The sequence below is a fragment of the Triticum aestivum genome, chromosome 6B (assembly GCF_018294505.1).
Source record: "Triticum aestivum cultivar Chinese Spring chromosome 6B, IWGSC CS RefSeq v2.1, whole genome shotgun sequence".
Taxonomy (NCBI): Eukaryota; Viridiplantae; Streptophyta; class Magnoliopsida; order Poales; family Poaceae; genus Triticum; species Triticum aestivum.
Genome location: NC_057810.1, coordinates 113,354,570 through 113,371,890, shown reverse-complemented (window position 1 = coordinate 113,371,890; position 17,321 = coordinate 113,354,570). Strand labels below are relative to the sequence as shown.

At 44.3% G+C, this 17,321-nt stretch overlaps 1 long non-coding RNA gene across 1 annotated transcript; it reads right to left on the bottom strand.

The window, feature by feature from the left end:
• Positions 1 to 14,645: 14,645 nt before the first annotated feature.
• On the bottom strand, positions 14,646 to 15,369 carry LOC123133697 (uncharacterized). Its single transcript, XR_006465356.1, has 3 exons — positions 15,301 to 15,369; positions 15,133 to 15,194; positions 14,646 to 14,823 (listed from the first exon to the last, which is right to left on the bottom strand). It is a non-coding gene; the product is annotated as an uncharacterized lncRNA (long non-coding RNA).
• Between the last annotated feature and the right edge of the window lie 1,952 nt (positions 15,370 to 17,321).

The following is a 17,321-nucleotide window of genomic DNA, read 5'->3' as shown; positions in this document are numbered from 1 at the left end:
GTTACAAGGTGTGAAATTGAGCTCGGCTCAATGCCCGACCACGGCTGAAGATAGAGAAAAGATGAGTGTCATCCCCTATGCCTTGGCTATAGGGTCTATTATGTATGCCATGTTGCATACCAGACCTGATGTAAACCTTGCCGTAAGTTTGGTAGGAAGGTACCAAAGTAATCCCGGCATGGAACACTGGACAGCGGTCAAGAATATCCGGAAGTACCTGAAAAGGATTAAGGACATGTTTCTCGTCTATGGTGGTGACGAAGAGCTCGTCATAAATGGTTACGTCGATGCTAGCTTCGACACAGATCTGGATGACTCTAAGTCACAAACCGGATACGTGTATATTTTGAATGGTGGGGCAGTAAGCTGGTGCAGTTGCAAGCAAAGCATCGTGGCGGGATTTACATGTGAAGCGGAGTACATGGCAACCTCGGAGGCAGCGCATGAAGCAATCTGGATGAAGGAGTTCATTACCGACCTAGGAGTCATACCCAATGCGTCGGGGCTGATCACTCTCTTCTGTGACAACACTGGAGCTATTGCCCTTGCCAAGGAGCCCAGGTTTCACAAGAAGACCAGGCACATCAAGCATCGCTTCAACTCCATTCGTGAATATGTTCAAGATGGAGACATAGATATTTGCAAAGTACATACGGATCTGAATGTCGGAGATCCTTGAGTAAACCTCTTCCGCGAGCAAAACATGATCAACACCAGAACTCTATGGGTGTTCGATTCATCACAATGTAAGTAGATTATTGACTCTAGTGCAAGTGGGAGACTGTTGGAAATATGCCCTAGAGGCAATAATAAAATGATTATTAAATTTCCTTGTTCATGATGATTGTCTATTATTCATGCTATAATTGTGTTATCCGGAAATCGTAATACATGTGTGAATTCATAGACCACAACATGTCCCTAGTGAGCCTCTAGTTGACTAGCTCGTTGATCAACAGATAGTCATGGTTTCCTGACTATGGACATTGGATGTCATTGATAACGGGATCACATCATTAGGAGAATGATTTGATAGACAAGACCCAATCCTAAGCATAGCACAAAATCGTGTAGTTCGTTTGCTAGAGCTTTTCCAATGTCAAGTATCATTTCCTTAGACCATGAGATCGTGTAACTCCCAGATACTGTAGGAGTTCTTTGGGTGTACCAAACGTCACAACGTAACTGGGTGACTATAAAGGTATACTACGGGTATCCCTGAAAGTATCTATTGGTTTGACATGGATCGAGACTGGGATTTCTCACTCCGTATGACGGAGAGGTATCTCTGGGCCCACTCGGTAATGCATCATCATAATGAGCTCAATGTGACCAAGTGGTTGGTCACGGGATCATGCATAACGGTACGAGTAAAGTGACTTGCCGGTAACAAGATTGAACGAGGTATTGGGATACCGACGATCGAATCTCGGGCAAGTAACGTACCGATTGACGAAGGGAATTGTATACGGGATTACTTGAATCCCCGATATCATGGTTCATCCGATGAGATCATCGTGGAACATGTGGGATCCAACATGGGTATCTAGATTCCGTTGTTGGTTATTGGCGGGAGAGCTGTCTCGGTCATGTCTACATGATTCCCGAACCCATAGGGTCTACACACTTAAGGTTCGGTGACGCTAGAGTTGTAGAGATATTAGTATGCGGTAACCCGAAAGTTGTTCGGACTTCCAGATGAGATCCCGGACGTCACGAGGAGTTCCGAATGGTCCGGAGGTGAAGAATTGTATATAGGAAGTCCACTTTCAGCCACCGGGAAAGTTTCGGGGGTCACCGGTATTGTACCGGGACCACCGAAAGGGTCCCGGGGGTCCACCAGGTGGGGCCACCTATCTCGGAGGGCCACGTGGGCTGAAGAGGGAAGGGAACCAGCCCCTGGTGGGCTGGTGCGCCCCCCTTGGGCCTCCCCTACGCCTAGGGTCGGAAACCCTAGGGGTGGGCGGGCGCCTCACTTGACTTGGGGGGCAAGTCCCCCCCCCTAGGCCGCCGTCCCCCCCCCCCCCCTTGATATGGGATCTCTAGGGTCCGGTGCAACCCCTAGGCCCCCTATATAAAGAGGGGGGAGGGAGGGAAGCCGCACCCTAGTCCCTGGCGCCTCCCTCTCCCCCCGTACCACCTCTCCCGCTCGCTGAGATTGGCGAAGCCCTGCCGAGATTGCCGCTGCTTCCACCACCACGCTGTTGTGCTGCTAGATCTCCATCAACCTCTCCTTTCCCCTTGCTGGATCAAGAAGGAGGAGACATCTTCGCCAACCGTACGTGTGTTGAACGCGTAGGTGCTATCCGTTCAGCACTAGGATCTTCGGTGATTTGGATCACGACGAGTACGACTCCCTCAACCCCATTCTCTTGAACGCTTCCGCTCGCGATCTACAAGGGTATGTAGATGCACTCCTCTCTCTCGTTGCTAGATGACTCCATAGATTGATCTTGGTGAAGCGTAGAATTTTTTTATTTTCTGCAACGTTCCCCAACAGGCGCCCCCCCTATTGGGCACGCCTCCTGTCTTGTGGGCCCCTCGAGGGTCCCCCTACCGACTTCTTTCACCTATATAAGTGCATATACCCTAAAAACAACAGAGACAACAATAGATCGGGAGTTCCGCCGCCACAAGCCTGTGTAGCCACCAAAAACTTCACGGGACCCTGTTCTGGCACCCTGCTGGAGGGGGGATCCCTCACCGGTGGCCATCTTCATCATCCTGGTGATCTCCATGATGAGGAGGGAGTAGTTCACCCTCGGGGCTGAGGGTATGTACCAGTAGCTATGTGTTTGATCTCTCTCTCTCTCTCTTGTGTTCTTGATTTGGCACAATCTTGATGTATCGCGAGCTTTGCTATTATAGTTGGATCTTATGATGTTTCTCCCCCTCTACTCTCTTGTAATGGATTGAGTTCTCCCTTTGAAGTTATCTTATCGGATTGAGTCTTTAAGGATTTGAGAACACTTGATGTATGTCTTGCCGTGCTTATCTGTGGTGACAATGGGATATTCACGTGATCAACTTGATGTATGTTTGGGTGTTCAACTTGCAGGTTCTATGACCTTGGGAATCTATGCATAGGGGTTGGCACACGTCTTCGTCTTGACTCTCCGGTAGAAACTTTGGGGCACTCTTTGAAGTACTTTGTGTTGGTTGAATAGATGAATCTGAGATTGTGTGATGCATATCGTATAATCATGCCCATGGATACTTGAGGTGACAATGGAGTATCTAGGTGACATTAGGGTTTTGATTGATTTGTGTCTTAAGGTGTTATTCTAGTACGAACTCTATGATAGATCGAATGGAAAGAATAGCTTCATGTTATTTTACTACGGACTCTTGAATAGATAGATCAGAAAGGATAACTTTGAGGTGGTTTCGTACCCTACCATAATCTCTTCGTTTGTTCTCCGCTATTAGTGGCTTTGGAGTGACTCTTTGTTGCATGTTGAGGGATAGTTATGTGATCCAAATATGTTATTATTGTTGAGAGAACTTGCACTAGTGAAAGTATAAACCTTAGGCCTTGTTTCCTAGCATTGCAATACCGTTTATGCTCACTTTTATCATTAGTTACTTGCTGTTTTTATAATTTCAGATTACAAAAACCTTTATCTACCATCCATATTGCACTTGTATCACCATCTCTTCGCCGAACTAGTGCACCTATACAATTTACCATTGCATTGGGTGTGTTGGGGACACAAGAGACTCTTTGTTATTTGGTTCCAGGGTTGTTTGAGAGAGACCATCTTCATCCTACGCCTCCCACGGATTGATAAACCTTAGGTCATCCACTTGAGGGAAATTTGCTACTGTCCTACAAACCTCTGCACTTGGAGGCCCAACAACGTCTACAAGGAGAAGGTTGCATAGTAGACATCAAGCTCTTTTCTGGCACCGTTGCCGGGGAGGTGAGTTCTTGAAGGTATATCTTTAGATCTTGCAATCGAATCTTTTTTGTTTCTTGTTTTATCACTAGTTTAGTCTATAAAAGAAAACTACAAAAAAATGGAATTGAGTTTGTCTCATACGCTTCATCTTTTTAATATCTTTCGTGAGAATGATGGTAAGGAAAATTGTGCTCAAATGCTAGAGGAAGAAATCAATAAAATGTTTGGCATTAAATCTTTGAATGATGAGCATTGTTGCAATGTTGTTAGTATGAATTATTTGAATACCCATGATGCTAATGATATGCAAAGCCACAAGCTTGGGGATGCTATGTTTGATGAATATGATATTTTTTGTCCCCCAAGTCTTGATGAGCAAATTTATTATGATGAAAGCATGCCTCCTATTTATGATGACTATATTAATGAAAGTGGGTTTGGAAGAGTGTCAACTTTAGGAAGTAATGATCCCACTATTTTGGAGGATGTTTAATATTATTATGATAATTATGAAAGTGGATTTGGAGAGGTCATGACTTTATTTAGTGATGAATCCACTATTTCGGAAGAGGTTCCAATTGATTATGAGAATAAAGTTGCAATCTATGATGATTATTGTGATGACTTGTATGCTATTAAGAATAATGATAACCATGAAACTTGTCATCATGGTTTTGTTTTCAATTGGATTATGCCTCACATGATAGTTATTTTGTTGAGTTTGCTCCCCCTATTATTCACGAGAAGAAATTTTCTTATGTGGAGAGTAGTAAATTTTCTATGCAAGTAGATCATGAAAAGAATGCTTTATGTGCTGGTTATATTGATGAATTCATTCATGATGCTACTGAAAATTATTATGAGGGAGGAATATATGCTTGTAGGAGTAGCAATAATATCAAGTTTCCTCTCTATGTGCTTAAAATTTTAAAGTTATGCTTGTTTTGCCTTCCTATGCTAGTTGATTATTGTTCCCATAAGTTGTTTGCTCACAAAATCCCTATGCATAGGAAGTGGGTTAGACTTAAATATTCTAGTCATATGCTTCATGATGCTCCCATTATGTTTCAATTCTTATCTTTTATGCGAGCATCATTGTCATCATCATGCCTAGCTAGAAAGGCATTAAAGAAAAGCGCTTGTTGGGAGACAACCCAATATTTACCCTTACTGTTTTTGTGTGTCCACATGATTATGATACTTTAGTAATCATGTTTTATAGCTTTTGTTTCAATGAAGTGCCAAGTAGAACCTTTGGGAAGACTTGGGTGAAGTCTTTATGATCTTGCTGTAAAAAACAGAAACTTTAGCTCTCACGAGATTAGCTGCTATTTTTTACTGGAGAGTGGTTTTAGGTTGATTCCTTTTGAAGATGATTAATAGACAAATTCCTCAGGTCCACCAATTTATTTCAGAATTATTTGAGTTCAGAAGTATATTTTGATACAGATTACTACAGACTGTTCTGTTTTTGATAGATTCTGTTTTCTATGTGTTGTTTGCTTATTTTGATGAATCTATGAGTAGTATCGGAGGGTATGAACCATAGAAAAGTTGGAATACAGTAGATATTACATCAATATGAATTTAGAATGAGTTCAAAACAGTACCTAAATGGTGTTTTTATTTTCTTATACTAACGGAGCTTATGAGTTTTGTGTTGAGTTTTGTGTTGTGAAGTTTTCATTTTTTGGGTAAAGATTCGATGGACTATGGAATAAGGAGTGGCAAGATCCTAAGCTTGGGGATGACCAAGGCACCCCAAGGTAATATTAAAGGACAACCAAGAGCCTAAGCTTGGGGATGCCCCGGAAGGTATCCCCTCATTCATCTTAGTTCATTGGTAACTTCACTTGGAGCTATATTTTTATTTGCCACATGATATGTTTTTTCTTGGAGCATCATTTTATTTTGTTAGTATTTGCTTGATGTTATTTAGAATAATATTTTACTTCTTTATTTTCAATTAAATTTCAAGGATATCCTTTACCATGCTTATTTTGCAAGTATACATGTTGCTGTTTCAAAACAGAAAGTTTACCGCTGTTGCAAAAATTCCCTAGAAAAGTCAGAGACCGATATAATGTTGAATCTTTTTGCATAAAGAGATCTGATAAATATTTACAGCGTAGTATGTTTATTATAATTTTTGGAGTTAGGGAAGTATGATGAATCTTGCATTCTTTACAGACTATATTGTTTTGGCAGATTGCTGTTATGTTTGCATTGTTTGCATATGTTTGCTTGTTTAATGATTGTATTTGAGGATAGGAGTGTTAAATATGCAGAGACATTTAGTATGCAATGTTGAATAATAATGTTAGTAATTTGTTAAAGTAGAAAATGATAAGGTTTTTGCATTGTTTTATACTAACTTATCTCATGAGTTCTTGTTGAGTTTTGTGTGGATGAAGTTTTTGAGATTTAGGAAAACCGTGATATGAAAGGAATTAAGGAGACACAAAAGCTCAAGTTTGGGGATGCCCAAGTCACCCCAAGATAACACTCGAAGAAGTCTCAAGCATCTATGCTTGGGGATGCCCCGGTAGGCATCCCACCTCTCTTCTTCAACAATTATCGGTTGAACCTAAGTTTTTGCTTCTTCACATGAGTTGTGCTATCTTTGCAATGTGATTTTGTTTTGTTTTGCTTGCTGTTTGAATAAAATACCAAGATCTGAAATTCTTAAATGAGAGAGAGAGTCTTCACATAGTTGCATAATTATTTAACTACTCATTGATCTTCACTTATATCTTGTTGGAGTAGTTTGTCATTTACTCATGTGCTTCACTTATATCCTATGAGTAAATGGTTGAATGAGTTGAATGTCATAAATCTGAAATTATATATGTTTCATTTGCTTATCCTATGGGGAGTAATTACTTCACATCTAAGAAGTAGAGGTTGTAAATTTATTTAAGGTTAGCAAGCATTGTATTGGTCATTTGAACAATTCATGAAAGAATATTGAAGGAAGAGAGATTTCACATATAAATATATTATCTTGGAAACCTTTTATAATTGTGAGCACTCATTAAGTATGACATTCTAAAGAGTTGATGTTGGACAAGGAAGACAACGTAATGGGTTATGTTTCCTCACATCTCAGTTAAAGTATATTTTCATGGATCATTCAAACATGTTGAGCTTGCCTTTCCCCCTCATACTAGCCAAAATTCCTTGCACCAAGTAGAGATACTACTTGTGCTTCCAAATATCCTTAAACCTAGTTTTTGCCATGAGAGTCCACCATACCTACCTATGGATTGAGTAAGATCCTTCAAGTAAGTTGTCATCGGTGCATGCAATAAAAAATGCTCTCTAAATATGTATGACTTATTAGTGTGAAGAAAATAAGCTTTATACGGTCTTGTTATGGAAGCAATAAAAGCGACGGACTGCATAATAAAGGTCCATATACAAGTGGCAACATAAAGTGACTATCTTTTGCACTAAGATTTTGTGCATCCAACCATAAAAGCGCATGACAACCTTTGCTTCCCTCTGCGAAGGGACTATCTTTTACTTCATGTCTTTTACTTTATGCAAGAGTCAAGGTGATCTTCACCTTTCCCTTTTTCATTTTATCCTTTGGCAAGCACCTCGTGTTGGAAAGATCCTGCTATATATATATATATATCCAATTGGATGTAAGTTAGCATGAACTATTATTGTTGACATCACCCAAAGGTGAATATGTTGGGAGGCAACACTATAATCCCCTATCTTTCTCTGTGTCTGATTAAAACTCCATAACCACAAGTATTGCGTGAGTGTTAGCAATTGTAGAAGACTATATGATAGTTGAGTATGTGGAGTTTGCTAAATCAAAGCCCTGACATAGACCCATCCTGAAAATAAGATGGATTGTAATTGTTTGATGACTGAGAATGAAGTTTGCTAGTTTTCAAGAAAGTTTATGGTCTATGCTTTAACATGTGAATAGCTTGTTACTTCATCGTGAGAAGTATTATGAGAGGAACTACTGTTTGACATATAATCATGCTAGAAAAGGTGATTGAAATTATCATTGATCAAACTTATGCACCTGCTAGTATTCACCCTTCATAAATTCTTTCTTTTATCATTTACCTACTCGAGGACGAGCAGGAATTAAGCTTGGGGATGCTGTTACATCTCCAACGTATCTATAATTTATGAAGCATTCATGCTATTATATTATCTGTTTTGGATGATTACGGGCTTTATTATACACTTTTATATTATTTTTGGGACTAACCTATTAACCGGAGGCCCAGCCCATATTGCTGTTTTCTTTTCTATTCCAGTGTTTTAAAGAAAAGGAATATCAAACGGAGTACAAACGTAATGAAACCTTCGGGAGCGTTATTTTTGGAACAGATGTGATCTAGGAGACATGGAGTTGAACTCAAGGAAGCTTCGATGTGGCCCCGAGGGTGGGGGCCGCGCCCCCTGTCGGTGTCAAAACCGGCGGATCTTGGGTAGGGGGTCCCGAACTATGCGTCTAAAGGCTAATGGTAACAGGAGGCTGGGGACATGATGTTTACCCAGGTTCAGGCCCTCTCGATGGAGGTAATACCCTACTTCCTGCTTGATTGATCATGATGATATGAGTATTACAAGAGTTGATCTACCACGAGATCGTAGAGGTTAAACCCTAAAGGCTAGCCTATGATTATGATAGTTCTTGCCCTGTGGACTAAACCCTCCGGTTTATATAGACACTGGAGGGGGCTAGGGTTACACAGAGTCGGTTACAGATAAGGAGATCTACATATCCAAATCACCAAGCTTGCCTTCCACGCCAAGGCGAGTCCTATCCGGACACGGGACGAAGTCTTCAATCTTGTATCTTCATAGTCCAATAGTCCGGCCAAAGTATATAGTCTGGCTGTCCGAATACCCCCCTAATCCAGGACTCCCTCAGTAGCCCCTGAACTAGGCTTGAATGACGATGAGTCTGGCGCGCAGATTGTCTTCGGCATTGCAAGGCGGGTTCCATCTCCAAATACTCCAAAGTAATTTTGAACATGAGGATCATGTCCGACTCTGCAAAGGAAATTTCACATACCACCGTAGAGAGAACAATATTCCACAAATCTAATCTGCTGACAATTCTTCATAGTCTGACATTACGCCACGACCTGGTCATTATTCGAACCGTTTTTCACAACCAGCTACCGCACATATTGCGAGGCGGTTTCCTTGGCACGTCTTGTCGAAGCAGAGATCATGTCCCCTTATCGCGGGATTCTCATCAATACGGGTAGGGGTAACCCAACCGTGCCATCAACCGTGGTGCTTTGGAAAATAAGAGATTTTAACTGGCAAGTGGGGAGGCGCACAGTTTCTACCACCTTTATAAAGAGATAGGGATTCCCCGTTTTCACCCACACCTTCTACCTCCTTTACTCATCCATTCTCGCCCCCTCGAGCTCCAGCTCCCAAGTTCTCACCTTCTCCGTAAAGCCATTCATGACATGTCCGGAGTGGGAGGCAAGTGGATGGCCTCCTCCGTTACGGAGGAGGACATTACGAAGCTTCGGGAGGCCGGTTACCTGGCCGCAAACATCGCACACAGGCTTCCTGCGGAGGGGCAGACCATCCCCACTCCGTAATCACGGGAAAGAGTAGTATTCCTCTCTCATTTCGTCCACGGACTAGGATTTCCACTTCACACATTTGTCCGTGGGCTCATGTTTTACTATGGGCTAGATTTTCATGATCTGGCCCCAAATTTCGTCCTCAACATCTCGACGTTTATCATCGTGTGCGAGGCCTTTTTCCGCATCAAGCCCCACTCTGGCCTGTGGCTAAAGATCTTCAACATGAAGCCGAAGATAGTGAGCGGCTAGCAAGCGGAGTGCGGAGGCGCCATGGTGGGCAAGATGCCCAACATCACCTGGCTTGAAGGCTCCTTCGTGGAGACCGTGAAGGGGTGGCAATCGGGGTGGTTCTACATCACCGAGCCGCGCGATGCCAACTGGGCGGCGGCTCCCGTATTTCGATCCGGCATCCCCATGCGGCTCACCTCCTCGGAAAAGAAGGGCTTGGCCTTGGGCATACCTACAGAGCTGACCGGACTCCAAAACTTCATCAAAAATATGATAGACAAGAAGATCAAGCTTGTCAACGTGGTCCAGGTCATGCTCTTCCGCTGGATCCTCCCGTGTCAAAGAGGGGCATTCAATATGTGGGAGTTTGATCCGGCCGAACACCAGACGCTACGAGAGCTCTTCAACACGACACATAAAGACGTCTAGAAGGTGCTGTTCAAAGCCGCCGAAATACCTCCTGCCACTTCCGAGGACCGCGGACTCAGCACAAAGCGCCCTGCCAATCCGCTAAGCTCTCTAAACATCACAAGATGTGCCTTTCCCAGTATATTTGTGGCAGGATTTTAAGCCACCACGCTATCCAAACAGGACTATGTGGCGACGGCGGAGCGGATCGACTGTCCGGCTCCGCTACCTGAAGATCCAGCAGCCGCGCTCCTGACGGAGATGCTGGCTCCAGCGCCTTTTGAGGTGCAGGAGAAGAAGGCCAAGAAGGCGGTCACGGGGACCGGGAAAGGTCTCCGGCGCTGGGCCGTAATAGACTCATCGTCCGAGGACGCCGAGGCAGGTTCCTCCCACGAAGGCAGGGAGGAAGAAGGAATCCCCCCTCCCCACACCGTGGAGGAGAAGAAGAGAAAAGCCACCCCATAGGGGGAGGCTAGGATGCCTAAGAAGGGAAAGACATCCCTTCCGGACTACTCCACCACGGCCGCCTACAACGACGAGTAGTGGTTGCCCAGGGCCAAGCCCCTGGCGAAATCGTCAGTATCCGTACTCTATAGTATGTTTAACGCATCTTAGCTTCATTGTTTGTTATAACACCGAGCTCGCATGTGCAGTTCGGCCAAGTCCCACCTCGAGGTATCCTATTCGTATGGGTCCTTGAGTGCATCGGAGATGAATAGCTATTCACTCCCGACGGCCACCTCCCCATGGCCCGTGGATGACACCGAGGTGTTGTCCCAGAGGATATCGGAATAGGGGACGACGGTTCTGGAGAAGCCCTAAGGCGAAATCCCAGACGCCGGGTGTCAGTGTCAAAACCGACCAATCTCGGGTAGGGGGTCCCGAACTGTGCGTCTAAGGCTAATGGTAACAGGAGGCTGGGGGCACAATGTTTACCCAGGTTCGGGCCCTCTCGATGGAGGTAATACCCTACTTCCTGCTTGATTGATCTTGATGATATGAGTACTACAAGAGTTGATCTACCACGAGATCGTAGAGGCTAAACCCTAGAAGCTAGCCTATGATTATGATTGTTCTTGTCCTACAGACTAAACCCTCCGGTTTATATAGACACCAGAGGGGGCTAGGGTTACACAGAGTCGGTTACAGAGAAGGAGATCCAACATCCGAATCACCAAGCTTGCCTTCCATGCAAGGGAGAGTCCCATCCGGACATGGAGCGAAGTCTTCAATCTTGTATCTTCATAGTCCAATAGTCCGGCCAAAGTATATAGTCCGGCTGTCCAGATACCGCCTAATCCAGGACTCCCTCAGTAGCCCCTGAACCAGGCTTCAATGACGATGAGTCCGGCACGCAGATTGTCTTCGGCATTGTAAGGCGGGTTCCATCTCTGAATACTTAATAGAAGATTCTGAACACAAGGATCGTGTCCGGCTCTACAAAATAATTTCCACATTCCACCATAGAGAGCACAATACTTTATAAATCTAATCTACTGACAACTTTTCATAGCATGTCCTTACGCCGCAGCCTGGTTTATTAAAAACCATTTTTCCCAGCCTGCCACTACACGTATTGTGAGGCGTTTTTATTGGCATGTCTTATCAAAGCAGAGATCGTGTCCCCCTTATTGCGGGATTCTCATGAATACGGGTGTGGGTAACCCAACTATGCCTATTGGTTACGCCAGGGACGCTTGATATTCACCCCCTTTATAGAGGGACCGAGGCCTATCCCTTTCTTCCCATGCTTGCTCCTTCCCACACCTCGAGTTCCAGCACCCAAAGCTCAGGCTTAAGCACTTCAGACCTTCAATCATGTCTGGATCCAACCTTCAAGGTCGGTGGATGGCCTCCTCTATCACGGAGGAGGACATTGCGAAGCTCAGGGAGGCCGGGTATCTGACCACTGAAATCCAGCACAAGCTTCCTGCCCAAGGACAGGTCATCCCCACTCCCGAACCCAACAAGAGCGTCGTATTTGTTTCCCTCTTCCTGCGAGGCTTAGGATTTAGTCTTGATCCCTTCATGAGGGGGCTCATGTTCTATTACAGGCTAGATTTTCACGATCTAGCTCCGGATTCCATCGTTCACATCTTGTCGTTTATTATCGTGTGCGAAGCCCCCCTCCACATCACCCCACACTTCGGCTTTTGGCTCAAGACCTTCTATATAAAGCCAAGGGTGATCGATGGGTGACACGTGGAGTGCGGAGGCGCTGTAATAAGCAAAAGCACCGATGACCCATGGTCAGAAGGTTCCTTACCAAAGGTGTCCGATTTATGGCAATGGAGGTGGTTCTATATCACAGCTCCCCGAGGCACAAAGTGGGAGGCTGCCCCTGCCTTCCGCTCGGGCCCGCCGCCCCAACTGGCATCGTGGGCCAACGTGGGACCGGACTGGGGGCCGGCTAATGACATACCGACATTGCAGAGCCGTATTCGGGAGCTTCTTGAGAGCGATATCAGCCTCATCAAAGTAATTCAGGTAATGCTAGTTCGACGGGTCCTGCCGTGCAAACGTCGACCTCTCCGGATGTGGGAGTTCAACCCAGAAGGACCGCAAACAATTCATCACTTCTTCGGCATGATGCTCAATGGGATGTATAGGTTATTCTTCGGATCACGCGTAAAGTGTCCGGACACCACCGAGGATGTGGGTTTGAACTGCAATCGTCCAGATACCGAAGTAAGTAACTCTTCATCCGTACACTATGTTCATATTTATCACAACATTATTCTGAAAACTATCTACGGCCAGGATTGGCTCAGCAAGGCGGAGAGGATCAGGTGTCTGGCCCCTCTTCCTGAAGGCTCGCCGAATCCTGTGTTAACCAGGATGCTTAGACGCACGCTAAGTCAAGTGCCATCGGGAAAAGATGAAGGGAAGAGTAGAGAAGCCGAGAACGAGCTTCACACATTGTACATCCAAACCGGGGGAATTAATGCCTCCACAAAGGAAGATAATCGAGGAGGTGAATCTAAGGTTCCCTCCCCCCGCGGAAAGAAAAGGGCCGCCTCCGAAGACTTGGAAACGGAGGTGCCTAAACAAGGGAGGAAAACTTCGCCAGGGGGCCCTGCCCCAAAGGGCGTCCTCACTTCGCAACGCCCATAGACGGGGCAGTCCTCCACCGAGCTGTATGTTAAGTAAAAGTATTTTAATAAATATATACTGCTTTTTCCTCCGGGAGCAATAACCAGGATTTATCTCTTGCAGTCTGGCTAGTAGCCCTTCTCAATAGAGTTTGTCTTCGGGGGATCTTCTTCCTGCGATGATGGAGAGTGGAACTCCACCTGCCTCCCCGCACCACGGGGCAAGCGACCCCAAGGTGTTGTCATGGAGGATTCCTGATCCGTCAAGGCCAGAAGTCCATGCTTCGGCGACCCAAAGCCCGGAGTGTTCAGTGTTGGAAATATGCCCTAGAGGCAATAATAAAATGGTTATTATTGTATTTCCTTGTTCATGATAATTGTCTATTATTCATGCTATAATTGTATTAACTGGAAACTGTGATACATGTGTGAATACATAGACCACAACATGTCCCTAGTGAGCCTCTAGTTGACTAGCTCGTTGATCAAGAGATGGTCATGGTTTCCTGACTATGGACATTGGATGTCATTGATAACGATATCACATCATTAGGAGAATGTCATGATGGACAAGACCCAATATTAAGAATAGCACAAGATCGTGTAGTTCATCTAGTAAAGCTTTTCTAATGTCAAGTCTCGTTTCCTTAGACCATGAGATTGTGTATCTCCCGGATACCATAAGAGTGCTTTGGGTGTACCAAACGTCACAACGTAACTAGGTGACTATAAAGCTGCACTGCAGGTATCTCCGAAAGTGTCTGTTAGGTTGGCACGAATCGAGACTAGAATTTGTCACTCCGTATGACAGAGAGGTATCTCTGGGCCCACTCGCACTACAAGAAATATGTCAACTTGTGACCACCACTATTGGTCACTGAAAGGTCATAGTTTTTCATTTGCGACCTTTTTGTGACCAAAAATAGAAGGTCAAAAGCTGGCGGTCGTAAACTGACTATAGCGACCTTCTTTGCGATGTGTAAAAGGTCGTTGGTTCCACGACCAAATTTTTGGTCACAAGAAACATCCCCAGACCACGTAGCATCCAGCATGGCAAGCTGACGTGGATAGGAATCAGCCCGGTCCGATTCAGTGTTTTACATGGGCCGAGCCCAACAATTCAGCCCATTTATTGTTTTTTCCTTTCAAGTTTGGTCAGCTACATGGGCCATGCCCAACAGACTTTTATTTTTTGGGCAACAGAATTTTACACTGCACTTTTTTTTGGACTCGGCCTTTTTCCAGCCCATTTGTCAGTTTTCTTTTATTTCTTTTCCATTTTAAAGTAGGTCCCACTAGTCAAATGGGAACCAATTACCACAAGTCAGTTCTATATTTCTGCAATTAGATAATGTGATTCAAAAAGAGCCAATAAGGCATAATATTTCATACAACAGCCAAGCAAAGTACATTACAACAGCCAAGCAAAGTACATAGTCCAAATCTAGTATTTAGCTATAAAATACAACTAAATATACACATAACTAGCTTCACACATAACTATCTCCAGTGAGCTAAAAACGCATTGCTGGGTGTGGTTTTTCTTCGGGATTCTTCTTCCTAGAGCTCCTGTACACCCAACTTTTGAAGAATGAAGGCCAGCATCTGCAAATAATAAATTATGAAAAGTTAGAAACATAATCAAGTGAATCCGTGAATATAAAATTCTCATAACGATGAAAATTTGTTGCAGTACTTTAGATTTAACAGGAAACCATGCATATAACATTCTCATAACAGCGAAAACTAAGATATATTTTGCAAATGATCAAGTACCATCATAGAGCAAGTTAACACAATAGATGGACAGTACAAGCTATTAGTGATTTTCTACTTTAGAACAGGGCGCATGCATCAAGTTTTATAGTCAGGAACAAAGAAGAAGTGCTGGAAGAGGCCAAAGAGATGACATACCCTGGGGCGGCCGAAGATGGTGAAATGATGATCTACTTGTTCTTAGACAGCTCAATGAGCACCTGATATAAAAAAACAGGTTGAATTAATCATAAGCATGCTGAATTAATCAACATTCCTAGCTGAAACACCACACTATGAATGATTGTTCAAGTATAGTATATGCACCTGAATGTAATCAGGTCCATATGTTGCCAGACAGAGATGGCATCTGTATATACCTAGAATCAATCACAAGATATAGGGAGAGAATTAAACACATATATTCTTACTAGTACTACTAGGTTGCTAGCTAGCTGCATGTATCCATCTAGTAAGCAGCCACAAGTTAGAACACACATCTGATGCCACCATCTTATCTTATACTTCAAGAACTAGTACAACATGATAGGATGACTTGTGATGCTACCATCTTATCTTAGAAGAAGAAAAACAACGATACATCTAGCAAGAATGGATTGAAAACCAGCTAGTTGCCGATCCATGATTTTATAGTACGATGCAAGATAGCTATCATCACTGAACAATTCAAGATTGAAGAATTCAAAACATGTGAATTGCAGTAAATTGTAGCTTGGGTATTCTCTGCATGAAGCTTGTCCTGGAAACAAAAATTAAACATCAGTCTGAGCCACTTTCTTGTATGGGACAGAGTTGTACAAAGGCAAAGAAAACAAAAATATCGCTCACCCACAGCTTGTAGGACTCTGGACTCTAAGTCAAGCACCAAATGAACACAGCAGTGGACTCCTTGTCAAGCTCTGCATTATCTGAACATAATACACAGGTAAGCTAACTGGAATTTGCAAAACAAAATTAAACCGGCTCTGTATTGCAGAATGAACACATTTCCCCTCACTTTCTTGAATTCCCTTCATAGCCAACGGCAAAAGCTGCTGCCATGCTGGCTAAACAGCATTAGAGCCAGGAGTACCAACAAGAGCTAGCTCCTTTATTGTTGGGTAGGCTGCTTCAAACCTTTATGTAGCCTAAATAATTCAATGCAGAGGTATTAGAATATTATCTCATATTAAACATACCGCAGAAACGATACAAAATAGTATGGAACTGAGTTGAATTAGAGGACTACTATGCGGCAGTGGAGCTTCAAGAAAAATATTTAGGGGCCAAAACTAAGAGGAAAACACCAATTATTCACATTGAAGATTGAACGCATATGCCATTCTGGCATATCCTTGAAGGAACAATTCTCATAACGGGAACACAAGAGAGGGCTGTTGATTTTGATGAAAACTAAATCAGAGCACTACTAATGTAATTCTGTTAACAGATACTCAAACATTACTGGAACAAGATTTTCAGAACATCTAGTTTTCCACTACAGAAACGTCTCTATTTACCCCTAAACTAAACCAAGATAGTATGTATTGCGGCTACAACCAACCTACAACTACTGTGGACAGTGAAGCATACCAGACCACAAGAACATGGAATGGTCCCTGTGTACATCTAATATAATCTCTCTTTTTCACGATATTAATCTAACCAATCTCAAGATTGCAGAGTAGAACAACCGCACATACCAATCAATGTAAGCCCTTGCTCACCAGAATGGTGTAGGCGCCATCGTCGGCCGGCACAGACTCCTCCTTGTACATCACGTCGCACCCCAACACCTTCACGTCCTAGGTCAGCATCATGTCGCCCTGAATTGAGTTGTCACAACCAAATTAAGTCAGCCAGTCACCCGACTCTGCAGTTCCGAATGAAATTTTCTGAAGGAACAACTCAGGTTTCTGCTGTTTGTACCTCGGTGGGCTTGATCTCGATAGTCCTGGAAGAGGTCGACCTGGAACCTGCTTCATGGCGGCGGGGAGGTTGTTCTTGGCGGGGCCGGGGGAGCCGCGGAGGTCCGTCACCTGCAGCAGCAACGCGACGCTGCCGGGGCGGTGGCGGCCAGGCTCTTCCACACCCGGCACCGCCGGAGCGTGCGGCAGAGCATCTCAATGTCGGCGCCCGCCTTGAAGTCGCGCGCATGGAAGAACTTGAGGAGGACGACGTATGTCACCTTGTCGCCCTTGCTCGGCAACAGTGGCACGCCCCACAATGCCATGTCCTTGTCGATGACGACCACCGTTGCCAGCCCCGCCTTCTCACCCTCGTTGGAGGTCTCCTCCTTCTACACGACCGCCTCTGCCTCGCCGCCATCGCGCCCTAACTCCCGGGCC